The sequence below is a fragment of the Crassostrea angulata genome, chromosome 2, assembly GCF_025612915.1.
Source record: "Crassostrea angulata isolate pt1a10 chromosome 2, ASM2561291v2, whole genome shotgun sequence".
NCBI classification, from domain to species: domain Eukaryota; kingdom Metazoa; phylum Mollusca; class Bivalvia; order Ostreida; family Ostreidae; genus Magallana; species Magallana angulata.
The window spans coordinates 77002156-77022125 of NC_069112.1; the positions used below are offsets into that span (position 1 = coordinate 77002156).

The following is a 19970-nucleotide window of genomic DNA, read 5'->3' on the forward strand; positions in this document are numbered from 1 at the left end:
TGACGAGAATTCTCGTTATATACAGGGAACTCTGTGAAGTAGAGATGTGTGTTGTGTGTATTGTTTATTGATTGTATATTGCACTCATACAATAACATGTCGATATTTAGATATCAATGTAACCACGCAATGTTGCATATGTAGAAAAAAAATTAACAATATATAATGATTACAGGAAAGAAATATATTCAATGTACATGTATATGTTTTTGTCAGAAGAAAAAAAAGAAAAATATATCTTCTTGTATTAATAATTTACAAAGTGGTTTGGCGTATCTAACGAATTTGACTCATAAAATCAGAGTGGATACTCAATATTTATATAAATAATTAGCTACATATTACACACATTTTACATATCCGTGAATTTACAGAAGCAAAGTTCATAAAAATGTATTCTTATCTGGCCTACACACTGAGGGGTTTCACTGACATCTACGTTTTTAAAGTCTTTAAAGAAGTCGTCTTATTCTGTTTAATAGCACTTATAGAGTTTTTAAAGTCTTTTAAACTAACACAATGACTCAGGGAAGGGTACATTGAAAATATATATGCAATGAGGAAAGCATGCAATATGAAATCAGAATGTTAATACATGTTTCCAACAAAGTATTAAGAAAACATGAGTAAAAATCATTTAAGTATGAACAGATAAGGCTAATGTAAAAATTGAAACAATAGAACTTCATTTCAAATTATAACTGAATTTCGAAAAGGTCAAGTGTCCCACTTTTTAAGCTTAAGCGTAGAATATAGTTTCAATGCATGAATTCATGCAGTAGCTCTACTCTCTATTGTAATATAAATTTAGTTGAAATAATTTAGGAATTTTAAAGAAATATATTTTGCAACACTGAGGCGTAACCAATTTTTTCTTTATTGTTTTTGTTTTTTTTTCGGGGGGAGGGGGGGGGGGGTTGCATTCATTTGACACTATTCATTCACGGATCAATTCCAGTGTAACGTGTGAACATTTAGGTTGCGTGCACTCAAAAGAATATTTGCGATATTGTTTAAGTAGTGCACATAACGATTATGAATGAGTTACAATGCTGTCGTTTTATCACTAGAATAAAAACAAAAGTGGAGCGTTGGAGTTCTCAATGACCAGTTTCATTGAGAATGATAATGTTTCTACATTTTGTTATACACACTACATTGAAATTATTGATAAGTATTACTTATATTGTACTTCGGACTCTTCGTTCTCATAAACATTTCTTTTAGGTAAGATCAACACCTGACTGAAGCTACATTGTGTTTACTTTGATATATGAGCTAATGCAACAGTGTCCCAGTCTGCAACAGTTGAAAATATGTTCTAAAAATAATGTCCCACAGCGAATTATGTTGATATTTATCGCTGTAACTATAGTTCTACAGTAAGATCAAGCATATCTTTTACAATATACGCAATAGTAAAACATAACATTGAACAAGTATAGCATGCGTTGAAATCCCATAATATAGCACTGGAATCTCATATCATAATATACAATCTCATAGATTCTTATTTGTCATATCACACCATGGTATATTATAGCATGGCATACACCATGAATTTAACTCGGTTTGGAATAATTTTATTTCAAAGAATAAATATTCACATTGCAGATTGGTGGTAAATTATAATGGCTTCTTATTAATCCATTTCAAAATGTTTGGAATTCTTTTGTGTATGGGTGCATTTTTTTCAAATATCATTACATTCTCATAGCATATAAATAAACTCCGTATCATAGTATAGCATAAAATTGTAAAAGATATGCATGAAATGACTGTAAGACAAATGCCTAGTTACACAACTGTCGATATTTACCACACATCCTACTAACTGGAATGATATTTGTACGTATCCAATATGTATATCAAAGTGGACTTGTCTCAGGAACAATAAGTTTACAAGAAACACTATACCTACTGTCTTTACCAACACATGTCCTGTACATTAATAGTGTGTTATCTAATACAACAACAAACTACCAGGAGTTATCTTCCATGGAGAGTATTCTCGTTATATACAGGGAGCTCTGTGCAGTAGATGTGTGTTGTGTGTAGTATTTATTGTTTTTATATTGCACTCATATAATAACATGTCAATATTAACGTATCAGTGCAACCACACAGAGTCGCATATGTAGAAAAAAAGATTAACAATATATAATGATTACAGGAAAGAAATATATTCAATGTACCCTGTACATGTACTAGTATATGTGTTTGTCAGAAGAAAGAGGGAGAAATATATCTTCTTGTATTGATAATTTACAAAGTGGTTAGCGTATCTAACGAATTTGACTCATAAAAATCAGAGTGGATACTCAATTTTTATATAAACCATTAGCTACATATTACACACATTTTACATATCCGTAAATTTACAGAAAAATAGTTCAAACAAATGTATTCTTATGTGGCCCACATACATTATAGAGTTTTTACTGTCTTTAAAATTAACATAATAACACAGGAAAGTGTACATTAAAAATATATAAGCAATGAAGGAAAGCAATTGGAGGCAAATTACATGCAGCATGACATCAGAATTCTTATACATGTTTCCAACAAAGTATTAAGAAGACATTAGTAAAAACATTTAAGTTTATACAGATAAGACTAATGAAATATTAAAACAACGGTATTCAGTTTCAAATTATAACTGAGTTTCAGAGAAAAAAAATAATGTCATTGAAAAGATCAAATGGCCCTACTTTGAAGCTTAATCGAAGAATACATTTTCAAGACATGAATTCAGTAGCTTAACAGGTTATTCTCATATAGATGTGATTAAAATAGTTTACGAATTTTTAAGAAAAATATTTTGGAATTCTTGAGGCGTTGCCAATACTTTCAAATGATTTGCAAGTCCCACTTAAAATGTTATATATATTTATCACGTTTATGTTTCGCTCAATATACAGTGGTATCACACATGTAATGAATTTTTGTTATTTGAACCAAACGTGACGTCATAATTGAACATTACATAGGTTTTGGATATTGATTAACGTAGAATGAAAAATTCAAAGATATAATTCAGTTGATGTGTCGAGTTGTAAATGCAAAGCATTTATTGCTATTTTTTTCATGAATAAATATAAATATGTTTTGGGTTTTTCTTTGGTATTTTGTTGAGATTTAATTCAACAATTCATAATTAAATTTTTTACCTGTCAATTAATAAATAACATAACTCTCTTCTATTGATGAATGTAGTTATTGCATTATTGTTTATTGAATGATTTTCTTTATTAGAATAATTCATAATTGATTAGTAACCACTTGATCAAATTGCACGCTGTGTTAGACAAATATACGACTTTTATGTATTTATGAAATGTGTATCGGAGAGTGTTACATCCTTTTTAAAACATTATGTGATTGGTTGGAAAAATACCATGCAAAACTTTACAAGAACAGCATTGAGCAGTTTCAATGTAACTCAACCAGATGTGTTTAAAAAAAACATTTATGTCCATAAATAGTTTATGCATGTTGACCACTTTATTTGTATGTTTTGTTTACCACGTGGTATTGTTTTCCACTACTGTGTATTTTTAGTTTAGGCATGCGCACTGGCAAGTTATGCATATTAGCTAGTCTGCGCATGCGTAGTCATTGTTCATTTTGTAAACATCCATGATTGTCTACGGTTTGTGAAAGAAGATGTGTACATGAATTACGACCCCGTCCGTCCAATTTTACGATATTCTGCGACTTCAACAATTCACTAACGGGACCTGGTGTGTGTTCTCATAGGTAACGTTATCTATATCCCGTTTTTTAGCGATTTATCAAGGCTTCATGGTACTGCAGAAGTGATTTTCGCGCGGTTCAAAATGGGGCCAGTGACACTCCAGTCATAACATTGTTGCCCATCGATGCCAAAGTTATTGTGTGCGATGTACCAGAGACGTGGATGTAATTTATTATACAGCAGTTTGAACTTGTGTATATTTGCGTGTAATGTGTGAAAATATCTGTGTCAAATTTTTCTATTGTTTATTTCATAATGTCAACATTGAGACTGGGCGATTCGCATGTGAAAAGACTCAAAACATTCTTAGGTTCATGTCGTTCCGCTAATTTTGTGTTTAATATATATGAACTCAAAGAGGTGAACTATTCCGGTATAAGTGGAGGACTTGTGAACAATGGTCACCATCTATCCCTTATTACATCTGCAGTACGACGGTGTAGACCTCAGCACCTAATTGTTTTCATTGGAGGCAATGATTTGGACTCGAGTGAACTAGATTTTAGTTTGGAATGTATTGTTTCTAAATTGACTGCCAATGTGACTCAACTTAAAAGGTGTTTCCATTTAAAGTCTGTTACCGTGCTTAGTTTTCTCCCTAGAGAAGTGACTTATTTATAATCAACGAGTCAAAAAAGCCACTAGACTTCTTAAGCAATTTTGTGCTTGTCACACAGTAACATTTTGGAAGCTGAGAGGATTCGCGGAAAGTCAGAAACCAATCTTATGCGACGGGGTTCATCTTAATGACTTGGGGTTCCATAAACTGTTTAGACAGATTAGAGGTGTCCTATTAATTCAGCTAAGACAGGAACCCAAGCATAGTCCTTCTGTAAACAGCAATGACGACAGGGGCTTCTAGCTGTAAATATTGCTTTGTAACCACCCATCGTGCAATTTTATTTCTCATATTTTTGTTTAATAAGTCTGATGTGAACAATGCGGTTACGCTTGAAGTAATTAACATTTTACCAAGTGTTCCTTAAACCTTTAACAATTTTTTTAGATTAACCTTATGTTTGTAATATTATCTATTTAACCTGATATGTTTATTTCAGTTCAAAGCATCCAGATCAATCTGAAGATAAGACTTTGCATCACTTGTTATAATTTGTTTGGATACAGGTAACAGCTTTGTTTTTTGGTCTATGACAATTTACCAAACAAATACCCGAATATGAATATTTCTGGTTATTTTAAAGCTATATCAGCTTATTTGAATGAATATAAGATACAGCTCCAATGCTATGGCGGCAGGAGCAATGATACACGTATGATATAATAAGCAGTTTTGCAATGTTTGCATATAAAACAGAGCCTCGGGCTATGCTAAGCAACTAAAATCTACACCTCTAGTGCTATGGCATATGTAAGTGATAAAACTACTAAATGTATGGCAGAATTATTTTTGCTATAAGCAATGTGTTATAACATTTATAACAAGCTTAACACTAATTGTCTGAGAGCATAATATATATATATATATATATATATATATATATATATATATATATATATATATATATACCTGGGGTATATAACAAGCTGCTATGCCACAGTTTTACCTTACATTAGATCAGGTTGAAGATAGCATGAAAGCTTTTTGGCTATGCAAATTCTTGTATATGATCATTTTAGTTTAAATATTAACATCTTCATTTCCTTTATATTTTACTCTATTAGATTTTGATGGCATCCACACCAAAACGCAGGAGGCGGAACAAGACAGCCTCGCATCCTCCCACAGAAACCCAACCTCAAAGCGGTCTTATGTCTCATGAGGACAGGGACACAATGATAAGGACGTGCATGGCCTCTATCATCCCAACCATTGAAAATACTTGTCGACGCTATATGGATGAATATCCCCATGGTGAGAGCAATCCTTCATTGTCAATCCCCATGCAGACTGCAACTTCACAACAGCAATCAGCCGACACTCAACAAGCCTCTTCGCAAGCAGTAACACCTGACCATTCCCTACTGCAAGAGATAACTTCTCAAGGTATGCAGTTGCTTAATCAGAATACTGAAGGGGATTCACGCTCGGCAACTGGTTTAACATTGGGTGTAGCTTTCAAAATTAGGGCAAAAATCCACGCCAATGAGTTCATCGAATTTGCTGTCCTGTTGCCAAATGATTTTGATCATGATGAGACAGACAAGTATAAATCAGTTGATAAAAATGGTGAGCTCATTTTTGTTAAGGCAAACGACAAGAGCCCTATTAAATCTATAATTAAATGGGTAGAGGCGTTCCACATATTTGTCGCAATCTATGCAGAAAAGTTTTCCCACGAAATTGGAAACTTAATATGACGTACGCACACACTGTGCAAAGAATTACTGACTCGTGTGGGGACTCTGCTGCTTTAATGTATGATGAAAAGTTTCATTATGTGCTTGGGAGAAGAAAAATATTGAGCTATACCAAGAAGCTTAAGTTTCTGGACTAGATTTTAAAATCAACTACAAGAAACAGCCCTTTCGTGCCCAATCCAAGTCACATAACTACTGCTAGTCCCTCAACAATGTTGGCTCGTGCAGAAAAACCAACTGCCCCCATCAACATGTTTGCCAGTACTGTGCGGGAAAGCATCCGCGAAGACAGTGTCCCAATAGACCGAAACAAACCTTTGTGAAACAAAATGCTAGAAAACCTGCCAGCACCTCTAACCAACAAGGCTCCACTAAGTGATAGGGATATAAATATCATCACACCAATTCAAGTCGACAAATTGGCCAGCTATCTTGACGGCTATGATCCATCTTTGGCCCAATTTTTAATTAGTGGGTTTACCTTTGGTTTTATAATCCCATATCAGGGGCGACGTGCTTTTAGAATTTCTAAAAATCTCTCTTCTTTGAACAATAATGATGGAATCCTTCAAAGTAAAATCAGCAATGAGTTAAGAGCACACCATATAGCCGGGCCTTACCCAAATCCACCATTTCCTAATATACAAGTTTCACCTCTTGGATTGGTACCCAAAAAAGCTGTCGGTGAATTTCGTTTGATACATCATTTATCTTATCCTGAGGGTATGTCTATAAATCACAACATACCTAAAGATTTGTGTACAGTACAATATCAATCAGTGGAAACGGCTATTAATATAATTAGACAATTGGGGAGGGGTGCGTTGTTAGCAAAGACAGATCTTGAGAATGCTTATAAACAGATCCCTATTCATCCAGATGATTTCGAACTACTTGAATTCATGGTAGACAATATGTATTACTACGACAAAACATTGCCTTTTGGACTCAGCTATTCATGTAATCTTTTTGAAAAATTCAGCTCGGCTCTTCAATGGAACCTTGAAACAAAATTCTCTGCTATACATTGCGTGCACATCCTAGACGATTTTCTTTTCCTAAGTGAACCCCACTCGTCAATATGTTACAGTGCTCTGCTTGCCTTTTATCAACTATCTAATGACATTGGCTTACCCGTAAAATCAGGAAAAAAAACTGTTTACCCCACCACAACTCTCACATTTTTGGGCCTGGAATTAGATACCTTGAACTTCGAAATTCGATTACCTCAAGATAAATTAACTCAATTGGAATTGGAAATTCAAAAATTCAAAGCAAAGCGTTCTGCAACTTTGATGGAACTGCAATCTTTAATTGGTATGCTCAATTTTGCCTGTAGTGTAGTTCCTCCTGGTCGTACTTTTTTAAGACGTCTTATAGATCTAACAATTGGCCTCAAAAAACCATATCACCACCATCGACCGAATCTACAGGCACAAGCTGACCTGCATGCCTGGGGGTGTTTTTGAACCAATTCAATGGCAAAGGTTTTTTTTCCTTCTGGCATAACCAATTCTTCATCTTCAGTGCATTTTTTTTTACTGATGCTAGTAATGCCGGATTTGGATGCACCTTTCGCACAAAATGGTTTTACTCCGAGTTTGCTCCTGAATGGTTAAAGTACCACATTTCAGTTAGAAAATTTTTACCTTTTGTCATTGCATTAGAATTATGGGTACCTCTTCTGAAAAACTGTATCGTTGTATTACATTCTGACAATATAGCAGTTGTGCATGTGATAAACAAAACTACATCAAAGGACCCTAACCTAATGCAATTGATGAGGCGTTTAATGATTCTTTCATTGCAACACAACATTCATTTCCATGCCAAACATATTCAAGGAATTTCTAATACAGCCGCTGATTTACTATCTCGCTTGCAGGTGAAAAAATTCAAAGCCAGCTTTCCACATATGGACAACGAGCCAACTCCAGTTCCTCCAGCATTAGTGCGGATTTGACTGAAACAGCCATTTTTTTAGTCCGCAACTCTCTGTCTGAATCAACATTATCAGCTTACAAATCAGCTTATTTAACCTACAACTGTTTTATTGAACAATCCTTTCAACATAACGCATCTCCTCTACCACCCTGTCACTTAGTTTTATTTTCCAACTTGGTAACTACACGGATATTACACAACATTTCACCATTCGTAAAATGCTTCAGGGATTCCGGAAATCGAAACCATCATCTGACTCACGGCTACCTATAACCCCAACAATTTTGAAGAAAATAATTCATGCTTTGGAGTTTAGTACCACATCAGCTTTTACTAAATCCCTCCTCCGGGCCATGTTTACCTTAGTATTTTGTGCTTTTTTACGAGTAGGAGAGCTTACCAAAACAAATGCTCCAACCCAGCATTTCCTTCTTTTTGGATATATCAGGTTAGGATCCAATAGTCCATGCAATAGGTATATACTAGTAGATATAAATATACCTCACTTTAAGCATTCTAAAGCAAACACAACTACTCTACGCCTGCAGCAAAATACGACGGATCCTTTAGTTTGCCCATGCCAAGCACTTCTACATTACCTAAATCTTAGGAAACATTCCTCACCACCAGAACCGTTATTTTCCTTCATGGATTGTTCGCCCATTTCGCGTCAATACTTCACACAGCAACTGCGTTCGGCTTAAGCTTTTTGTAATTTGGACTTGCATCTTTACAAAGCTCATAGCTTCCGCATTGAGGCTGCTACTACAGCTGCCTCTCAGGGGTTTTCGGAATTACAAATTCAGAGCATGGGTAGATTGAACTCTGGTGCTTATGAAAAGTACATTAGAATCCCAACACTTAAGTTTTGATTGACATTCGTTTGAGTTTTGACATTTTTTAATGGACAGTGAAGACAGGGGCTTCACGATCCTTTTTTTCTAGCAACCATTAGACAGGGGCTACTGGTTGTGTTTTGAATATCTGTGCCATTATCTTACTTTGAGTCAGGGGCTCAAACAGTCAATTTGCTTGTACATGTTTTGTCTTTTGTAATAATAGTCTTTATGTTGTAACCTTTTTTAGTTTATAGTTAATATCAACCATTAGACAGGAGCTACGGGTTGTCTTTTTGACTTATCTTACTTTTAGTCCGGGAAAAAAACACTCAAATTTGCTTGTACATGTATGGTTTTTCTAAAAATAGTCGTTATGTTGAAGGGTGTTCCATTTTCCACAAATTAGTTTTTTGTTATAACTTGGTACAATTTTTCTTAATCATGCACTGACATTTCTGTTCAATTTCAATGTGGTTTTTGGATATGGGGCGTTAGCAAGATTGTCTATATTTATATATATACAGGTATATAAACCTATTGATGAGTGATATAACCTATCTTGTTAAGGTGGCAGATGAACACCCCATATCTTTACTTATATACCAGATACTTTATTATCTATTTCTGCCTAAGGTCGAAAACTTTTACTAGTCTCAATCTCAGGATACTTTGTGATATTTTCAAGGTTTTATGTATGAATATTGTTCTTCGAGTTTTATGTCATTTATTTGAGGAAATGCCTATTTTCTACTTGTCACATCACATCACTTATTCTTCATTTCGTATTATATTATACTGTGACTTTGACTATGGCATTATGTTTCATGCAACTTTTATGCTATGCATTCTTCAATAAATGACCTGTTTTTTTCTTTACGAAAGAGTTGAGTTTTGCTACGTAATAGTATAGATGTGATAAGGCAGGCATAAAACACATTTATGTCCATAAATAGTTCATGCATATTGACCACTTTATTTGTATGTTTTGTTTAGCACGTGGTATTGTTTTCCACTACTGTGTATTTTTAGTTTAGGCATGCGCAGTGGCAAGTTATGCATATAAGCTAGTCTGCGCATGCGTAGTCATTGTTCATTTTGTAAACATCCATGATTGTCCACGGTTTGCCACCACCTTCCTCTCCACCTTTTTATTGTACATCATTTGTAAGGCAGATGAACACCCCATATCTTTACTTATATACCCGGTACTTTATTATCTATTCCTGCCAAAGGTCTAAAACTTTTACTAGTCTCAATCTCAGGATACTGTGTGATATTTTCAAGGTTTAATGTGTAAATATTGTTCTTCGAGTTTGATGTCATTTATGTTCAGGATACTTTGTGATATTTTCAAGGTTTTATGTATGAATATTGTTCTTCGAGTTTTATGTCATTTATTTGAGGAAATGCCTATTTTCTACTTGTCACATCACATCACTTATTCTTCATTTCGTATTATATTATATTGTGACTTTGACTATGGCATTATGTTTCATGCAATTTTTATGCTATGTATTCTTCAATAAATGTTTTATTCTTTACGAAAGAGTTGAGTTTTGCTACGTAATAGTATAGATGTGAGAAGGCAGGCATGAATAAGCTTTACAATCCATAAAGCTTTTGAATGGTTTTTTGTTCAATTACATTGTAGGTTTATATCTCACTCAATACGTTTTTCTTAACTCTCCCTAAATTTATCTATTAAAGGAAAAATATATACTGTTACAAAAATTTAGATTCTCTTTATTTTATTTTTAACGTCAATATACATTTTTAAATACGTAAGAACTGTATTTTATTTAGACTAGTTATGTTCATCAATTAGTTATGCCTTTTAAAACTTTTCTATCAAGCATAATTTTTTAAGTAATTAAAATCAGCATTGTTGTGTTTTAATAAGAGATAAATATCACCTTGTCTATTGTTGCGTTATATACAATATTATTTGCATTCTGTTTTATTTCCTTCTGCAGCATTCAAGAAACACTATACCTGCTGTCTGTACCACCACCTGTCCTGTGCATTAACAGTGTGTTATCTAATACAACGATAAACTGTCAGGAGTTATATTCCATGACGAGTGTTCTCGTTATATGCAGAGTGCTCTGTGCAGTAGATGTGTCTTGTGTGTAGAATATATCGTTTGTATATTGCACTCATATAATAACATGTCGATATTAAGATATCAGTGCTACCACGCAATGTTGCATATGTAGAAAAAAAGATTAACAATATATAATGATTACAGGAAAGAAATATATTCAATGTACACTGTACATGTATATGTTTTTGTCAGAAGAAAAAAATATATATATCTTCTTGTATTGATAATTCACAAAGTGGTTTGGCGTATCTAACGAATTTGACTCATAAAATCAGAGTGGATACTCAATATTTACATAAATAATAAGCTACATATTATACACATTTTACACATCCGTAAATTTATAGAAGCAAAGTTCATACAAATGTATTCTTATCTGGCCTACACACTGAAGGGTTTCACTGACATCTACTTTTTAAGACTTTATAGAAGTCGTCTTTTTCTGGTTAATAGCACTTATATAGTTTTTAAAGTATTTGAAACTAACACAATAACACAGGGAAGGGTACATTGAAAATATATGAGCAATGAAGGAAAGCAATTGGAGGCAAATCACATGCAATATGACATCAGAATGCGTTTCAATACATGAATTCATGCAGTAGCTCTACACTCTATTGTCATATCAAATAAGTTGAAATAATTTAGGAATTTTAAAGAAATATATTTTGCAACACCGAGGCGTAACCAATTTTTTTTTTTGTTTTTTTGTTTTTGTTGGGGGGGGGGGAGGATGCATTCATTTTACACTATTCATTCAAGAATCACTTCCAGTGAAACGTGTGAACATTTAGGTTGCGTGAACTCAAGAGTATATTTCCGGTATTGTTTAAGTAGTGGACTATAACGATTATGAATGAGTTACAATGCTGTCGTTTTATCACTAGAATAATGAAAAGTGGAGCATTGGAATTCTCAATGACTAATTTCATTGAGAAATTATAATGTTTCTACATATTGTTATACAACCTACATTGAAATTGTTAAGTATTTACTTATATTGTACTCTGGACTCTTCGTTCTCATAAACATTTCTTTCAGGTAAGATCACTACCTGACTGAAGCTACACTGTGTTTGCTTTGTTATATGAGCTAATGCAACAGTGTCCCAGTATGCAACAGTTGGATATATGTTGTAAAGAAAACAATGTCCCACAGCTAATTGTGTTGATATTAATCGCTGTAACTATAGTTCTACATATCTTTTACAATATACGCAATTGTAAAACATAGCATTGAACTAGTATAGCATGCGTTGAAATCCCAAACTATAGCACTGGAATCTCATATCATAATATACAATCTCATAGATTCTTATTTGTCATACCATGCCATGGTATATCATAGCATAGCATACACCATGATTTTAACGCGGTTTTGAATAACTTTATTTCAAAGAATAAATGTTCACATTACAGGTTAGTGTTTAATTATGGCTTCTTATTAATCTATTTCAAAATGCTTGAAATTCTTTTGTGTATGGATGCATTTTTGTTCAAATATCATAGCATTCTCATAGCATATCAATAAACCTCGTATCATAGCATAGCATAAAATTATAAAAGATATGCACGAAATGACTGTAGGACAAAGCTAAGTCACAAAACTGTCTATATTTAACACATATCCTACTAACTGGAATGATATTTGTACGTACCAAATATTTATATCAGAGAGGACTTGGTGTCTCAGGAACAATAACTTTACAAAAAACACTATACCTACTGTCTTTACCACCACCTGTCTTGTATATTTACAGTGTGCTATCTAATACAACGATAAACTACCAGGAGTTATCTTCCATGACGAGTATTCTCGTTATATACAGAGACCTCTGTGAAGTAGAGATGTGTGTTGTGTGTATTGTTTGTTGATTGTATATTGCACTCATATAATAACATGTCGTTTTCGATATTAACATATCACTGCTACCACACAATGTTGCATATGTTGAAAAAAAAAGATTTACAATATATAATGATTACAGGAAAAAAAAAATTCAACGTACACTGTACATGTATATGTTTCTGTCAGAAGAAAGAAGAAGCAATATATCTTCTTGTATTGATATTTACAAAGTGATTTGGCGTATCTAACGAATTCGACTTCTAAACTCAGAGTGGATACTCGATATTTATATATCTAATAGCATTGCATTGAAATCTCATGGCATTTCAATAAACTGCATATCATAACAAAACATTGTAAAAGATATGCATGAAATGACTGTAAGACAAATGCCTTGTTACGCAACTGTCTATATTTAACACACATCCTACTAACTGGAATGATATTTGTATGTATTTAATATTTATAAAAGAGGGGACTTCATCTCGCAGGAACAATAACTTTACAAGAAACTCTATACCTACTGTCTGTACCACCACCTGTCCTGTGTATTGATAGTACATTGTCTAATACAACGATAAACTACCAGGAGTTATCTTCCATGACGAGAATTCTCGTTATATACAGGGAACTCTGTGCAGTAGATGTTTGTTGTGTGTATTGTTTGTTGATTGTATATTGCACTCATATAATAACATGTCGATATTAAGATATCAATGCTACCACGCAATGTTGCATATGTAGAAAAAAAGATTAACAATATATAATGATTACAGGAAAAAATATATTCAATGTACACTGTACATGTATATGTTTTTGTCAGAAGAAAAAAAAGAAAAATATATCTTCTTGTATTGATAATTTACAAAGTGGTTTGGCGTATCTAACGAATTTAACTCATAAAATCAGAGTGGATACTCAATATTTATATTAATAATTAGCTACATATTACACACATTTTACATAACCGTGAATTTACAGAAGCAAAGTTCATAAAAATGTATTCTTATCTGGCCTACACACTGAAGGGTTTCACTGACATCTACTTTTTTAAAGTCTTTATAGAAGTCGTCTTATTCTGTTTAATAGCACTTATAGAGTTTTTAAAGTCTTTGAAACTAACACAATGACACACGGAAGGGTACATTGAAAATATATATGCAATGAGGAAAGCATGCAATATGAAATCAGAATGTTAATACATGTTTCCAACAAAGTATTAAGAAAACATGAGTAAAAATCATTTAAGTATGAACAGATAAGGCTAATGTAAAAATTGAAACAATAGTACTTCATTTCAAATTATAACTGAATTTCGAAAAGATCAAGTGTCCTACTTTTTAAGCTTAAGCGTAGAATATAGTTTCAATGCATGAATTCATGCAGTAGCTCTACTCTCTATTGTAATATAAATTTAGTTGAAATAATTTAGGAACTTTAAAGAAATATATTTTGCAACACCGAGGCGTAATCAATTTTTGTTTTTGTTTTTTTTTTTTTTTTTGGGGGGGGGGGGGGGGGTTGCATTCATTTGACACTATTCATTCACGGATCAATTCCAGTGTAACGTGTGAACATTTAGGTTGCGTGCACTCAAAAGAATATTTCCGATATTGTTTAAGTAGTGGACTTAACGATTATGAATGAGTTACAATGCTGTCGTGTTATCACTAGAATAAAAACAAAAGTGGAGCATTGGCATTTTCAATGACCAGTTTCATTGAGAAATTATGATGTTTCTACATATTTTTTACACATTACATTGAAATGATTGTTAAGTAATTACTTATATTGTACTTCGGACTCTTTGTTTTCATAAACATTTCTTTCAGGTAAGATCACTACCTGACTGAAGCTACACTGTGTTTGCTTTGTTATATGAGCTAATGCAACAGTGTCCCAGTATGCAACAGTTGAATATATGTTGTAAAGAAAACAATGTCCCACAGCTAATTGTGTTGATATTTATGGCCGTAACTATAGTTCTACAGTAAGATCAAGCATATCTTTTACAATATACGGACTAGTAACACATAGCACTGAACTCATATAGCATGCGTTGAAATCCCATACTTTAGCACTGGAATCTCATATCATAATATACAATCTCATAGATTCTTATTTGTCATATCATACCATGGTATATTATAGCATGGCATACACCATGATTTTAACGCGGTTTTGAATAACTTTATTTCAAAGAATAAATGTTCACATTACAGGTTAGTGTTTAATTATGGCTTCTTATTAATCTATTTCAAAATGTTTGGAATTCTTCTGTGTATGATTGCGTTTTGTTCAAATATCATTGCATTGCATTGAAATCGCATAGCATATCAAAAAACCGCGTATCATAGCATAGCATACAATTATAAAAGATATGCACGAAATGACTGTAGGACAAATGCTTAGTTACACACCTGTCTATATTTACCACAAATCCTACTAACTGGAATGATATTTGTACATATCCAATATTTATATCAAAAAGGACTTGTCTCAGGAACAATGATTTTACAAGAAACACTATACCTACTGTCTTTACCAACACATGTCCTGTACATTAATAGTGTGTTATCTAATTTAACAATAAACTACCCGGAGCCATCTTCCATGGAGAGTATTCTCGTTATATACAGGGAGCTCTGTGCAGTAGATGTGTGTTGTGTGTAGTATCTATTGTTTGTATATTGCACTCATATAATAAAATTTCGTTTTCGATACTAACATATCAGTGCTACCACACAGAGTTGCATATGTAGAAAAAAAGATTAATAATATATAATGATTACAGGAAAGAAATATATTCAATGTACACTGTACATGTAAATGTGTTTGTCAGAAGAAAGAGGGAAAATATATATTGTATTGATAATTTACAAAGTGGTTAGCGTATCTAACGAATTTGACTCATAAAAATCAGAGTGGATACTCATTTTGTATATGAATAATTAGCTACATATTATATTTACACACATTTTACATATCCGTAAATTTACAGAAAAATAGTTCAAACAAATGTAGTCTTTGTTTATCGAAGTCGTCTTATTCTGGTTAATAACACTTATAGAGTTTTTACTGTCTTTGAAATTAACATAATAACACAGGAAAGTGTACATTTAAAATATATAAGCAATGAAGGAAAGCAATTGGAGGCAAATTACATGCAGCATGACATCAGAATGCTAATACATGTTTCCAACAAAGTATTAAGAAAACATTAGTAAGAACATTTAAGTTTTAACAGATAAGACGAATGAAACATTAAAGCAACGGTATTCAGTTTCAAATTATAACTGAATTTCAGAGAAAAAAATAATGTCATTGAAAAGATCAAATGGCCCTACTATGAAGCTTGATCGAAGAATACATTTTCAAGACATGAATTCAGTAACTTAACAGGTTATTCTCATATAGATATGATTAAAATAGTTTAAGAATTTTAAAGAAAAATATTTCGCAGTTTTTGAGGCGTTGCCAATACTTTTAAATGATTTGCAAGTCCCACTTAAAATTTTATATATATTTATCACATTTATGTTTAGCTCAATATACAGTGGTTTCACACATGTAATGAATTTTTAATATTACAATGTGTATTCGAACCAAACGTGACGTCATAATTGAACATTACGTAGGTTTTGGTCATTGATTTACGTAGAATGAAAAATTCATAGATATAATTCAGTTGATGTGTGGAGTTGTAAATGCAAAGCATTTATTGCTACTTTTTTTTTCATGAATAAATATAAATATGTTTTTTTTTATTTTGTTGAGATTTAATTCAATAATTCATAATTTAGTTTTGTACCTGTCAATTAATAAATAACATAACTCTCTTCTATTGATGAATGTGGTTATTGCATTATTGTTTATTGAATGATTTTCTTAATTAGAATAATTCATTGATTAGTAATCACTTGATAAGAATTGCACGCTGTGTTAGACAAATATACGACTTTTATGTATTTATGAAATGTGTATCGGAGAGTGTTACATCCTTTTTAAAACATAATGTGATTGGTTGGAAAAATACCATGCAAAACCTTCCAAGAAGAGCATTGAGCACTTTCAATGTAACTCAACCAGATGTGTTTAAAAAACACATTTATGTCCATAACTAGTTTATGCATGTTGACCACTTTATTTGTATGTTTTGTTTACCACGTGGTATTGTTTTCCACTACTGTGTATTTTTAGTTTAGGCATGCGCACTGGCAAGTTATGCATATTAGCTAGTCTGCGCATGCATAGTCATTGTTCATTTTGTAAACATCCATGATTGTCTACGGTTTGTGAAAGAAGATGTGTACATGAATTACGACCCCGTCCGTCCAATTTTACGATATTCTGCGACTTCAACAATTCACTAACGGGACCTTGTGTGTGTTCTCATAGGTAACGTTATCTATATACCGTTTTTTAGCGATTTATCAAGGCTTCATGGTACTACAGAAGTGATTTTCGCGCGGTTCAAAATGGCGCCAGTGACACTCCAGTCATAACAGTGTTGCCCATCGATGCCAAAGTTATTGTGTGCGATGTACCAGAAACGTGGATGTAATTTATTATACAGCAGTTTGAACTTGTGTATATTTGCGTGTAATGTGTGAAAATATCTGTGTCAACTTTTTCTATTGTTTATTTCATAATGTCAACATTGATAGTGGGCGATTCGCATGTGAAAAGACTCAAAACATTCTTAGGTTCACGTCGTTCCGCTAATTTTGTGTTTAATATATATGAACTCAAAGAGGTGAACTATTTCGGTATAAGTGGAGGACTTGTGAACAATGGTCACCATCTATCCCTTATTACATCTGCAGTACGACGGTGTAGACCTCAGCACCTAATTGTTTTCATTGGAGGCAATGATTTGGACTCGAGTGAACTAGATTTTAGTTTGGAATGTATTGTTTCTAAATTGACTGCCAATGTGACTCAACTTAAAAGGTGTTTCCATTTAAAGTCTGTTACCGTGCTTAGTTTTCTCCCTGTAGAAGTGACTTATTTATAATCAACGAGTCAAAAAAGCCACTAGACTTCTTAAGCAATTTTGTGCTTGTCACACAGTAACATTTTGGAAGCTGAGAGGATTCGCGGAAAGTCAGAAACCAATCTTATGCGACGGGGTTCATCTTAATGACTTGGGGTTCCATAAACTGTTTAGACCGATTAGAGGTGTCCTATTAATTCAGCTAAGACAGGAACCCAAGCCTAGTCCATCTGTAAACAGCAATGACGACAGGGGCTTCTAGCTGTAAATATTGCTTTGTAACCACCCATCGTGCAATTTTATTTCTCATATTTTTGTTTAATAAGTCTGATGTGAACAATGCGGTTACGCTTTAAGTAATTAACATTTTACCAAGTGTTCCTTAAACCTTTAACAATTTTATTAGATTAACCTTATGTTTGTAATATTATCTATTTAACCTGATATGTTTATTTCAGTTCAAAGCATCCTGATCAATCTGCAGATAAGGCTTTGCATCACTTGTTATAATTTGTTTGGATACAGGTAACAGCTTCGTTTTTTGGTCTACGACAATTTACCAAACAAATACCCGAATATGAATATTTCTGGTTATTTTAAAGATATATCAGCTTATTTGAATGAATATAAGATACAGCTCCAATGCTATTGCGACAGGAGCAATGATACACGTATGATATAATAAGCAGTTTTGCAATATTTACATATAAAACAGAGCCTCAGGCTATGCTAAGCAACTAAAATGTACACCTCTAGTGCTATGGCGTATGTAAGTGATAAAACTACTAAATGTATGGCAGAATTATTTTTGCTATAAGCAATGTGTTATAACATTTATAACAAGCTTAACACTAATTGTCTGAGAGCATACTATATATATATATATATATATATATATATATATATATATACCTGGGGTATATAACAAGCTGCTATGCCACAGTTTTACCTTACATTAGATCAGTTTAAAGATAGCATGAAAACTTTTTGGCTATGCAAATTCTTGTATATGATCATTTTAGTTTAAATATTAACATCTTATTTCCTTTATATTTTACTCTATTAGATTAAGATGGCATCCACACCAAAACGCAGGAGGCGGAACAAGGCAGCCTCGCATCCTCCCACAGAAACCCAACCTCAAAGCGGTCTTATGTCTCATGAGGACAGGGAAACAATGATAAGGACGTGCATGACCTCTATCATCCCAACCATTGAAGATACTTTTCGACGCTATATGGATGAATATCACCATGGTGAGAGCAATCCTTCATCGTCAATCCCCATGCAGACTGCAACTTCACAACAGCAATCAGCTGACATCCAACAAGCCTCTTCGCAAGCAGTAACACCTGAACATTCCCTACTGCAAGAGATAACTTCTCAAGGTATGCAGTTGCTTAATCAGAATACTGAAGGGGATTCACGCTCGGCAACTGGTTTAACATTGGGTGTAAATTCCAAAATGAGGGCAAAAATCCACGCCAATGAGTTCATCAAATTTACTGATAACTACTGATAACTGTCCTATTGCCGAAGCTTAATATTCATTTGTTTCCGAACATTTTTTCATTAAAGTTTTGCCTTTTTAATTAAAGTATTTTTTTATATCTTGATATAGAGTTCTCCTCCCAAAGGAGAACCATATAGTGTAAAAATAAAATGTTCACAACTATTAAGCAACTTTTACTGACTATGTTATAGACAACAATTAAACTAACAACTATTCGGGTAAAATACTCATCCAAACTTGATATAATTTGTTAAGATCAGCAGTTTCAAAATATATTAATTTGTTTTGCCAAATGATTTTGATCATGATGAGACAGACAAGTATAAATCAGTTGATAAAAATGGTGAGCTCATTTTTGTTAAGGCAAACGACAAGAGTCCTATCAAATCTATAACTAAATGGGTAGAGGCGTTCCAGTTACGTTACTTCTCTCGTCGACAAACGGCGGGAAATGACGCATATAAAGAAAAATTCATACACAATGAGCATATTGTGTAATAATTAACGAACAATAATCATGAGACAATAATTGTTGTAATAATATAAGCAATATTCATTGGTGAATGAATTGTCAATCGAAGAATGATACTTGTATATATCTTTATGGAAAAAGACTAAGGGGGCAGGTAACGTAGGAATACGAATACTTC

The 19970-nt window shown here is 33.1% G+C and overlaps 1 protein-coding gene and 1 long non-coding RNA gene across 3 annotated transcripts in view; one reads left to right on the forward strand and one right to left on the reverse strand.

Moving 5' to 3' along the window:
- LOC128170918 (neurogenic locus notch homolog protein 2-like) overlaps positions 1-19970 on the reverse strand; it is a 658320-nt gene that overhangs the window by 144168 nt on the left and 494182 nt on the right. The gene's annotated exons all lie outside the window — the stretch shown is intronic.
- On the forward strand, positions 3378-19715 carry LOC128170953 (uncharacterized). Of its 2 annotated transcripts, XR_008241957.1 has the most exons (4): positions 3388-4621; positions 4816-4882; positions 5441-5762; positions 18880-19715. It is a non-coding gene; the product is annotated as an uncharacterized LOC128170953 (long non-coding RNA). The 2 variants fall into 2 exon arrangements; XR_008241956.1 differs by lacking the exon at positions 18880-19715 and having other exon boundaries at positions 3378-4621; positions 5441-5764.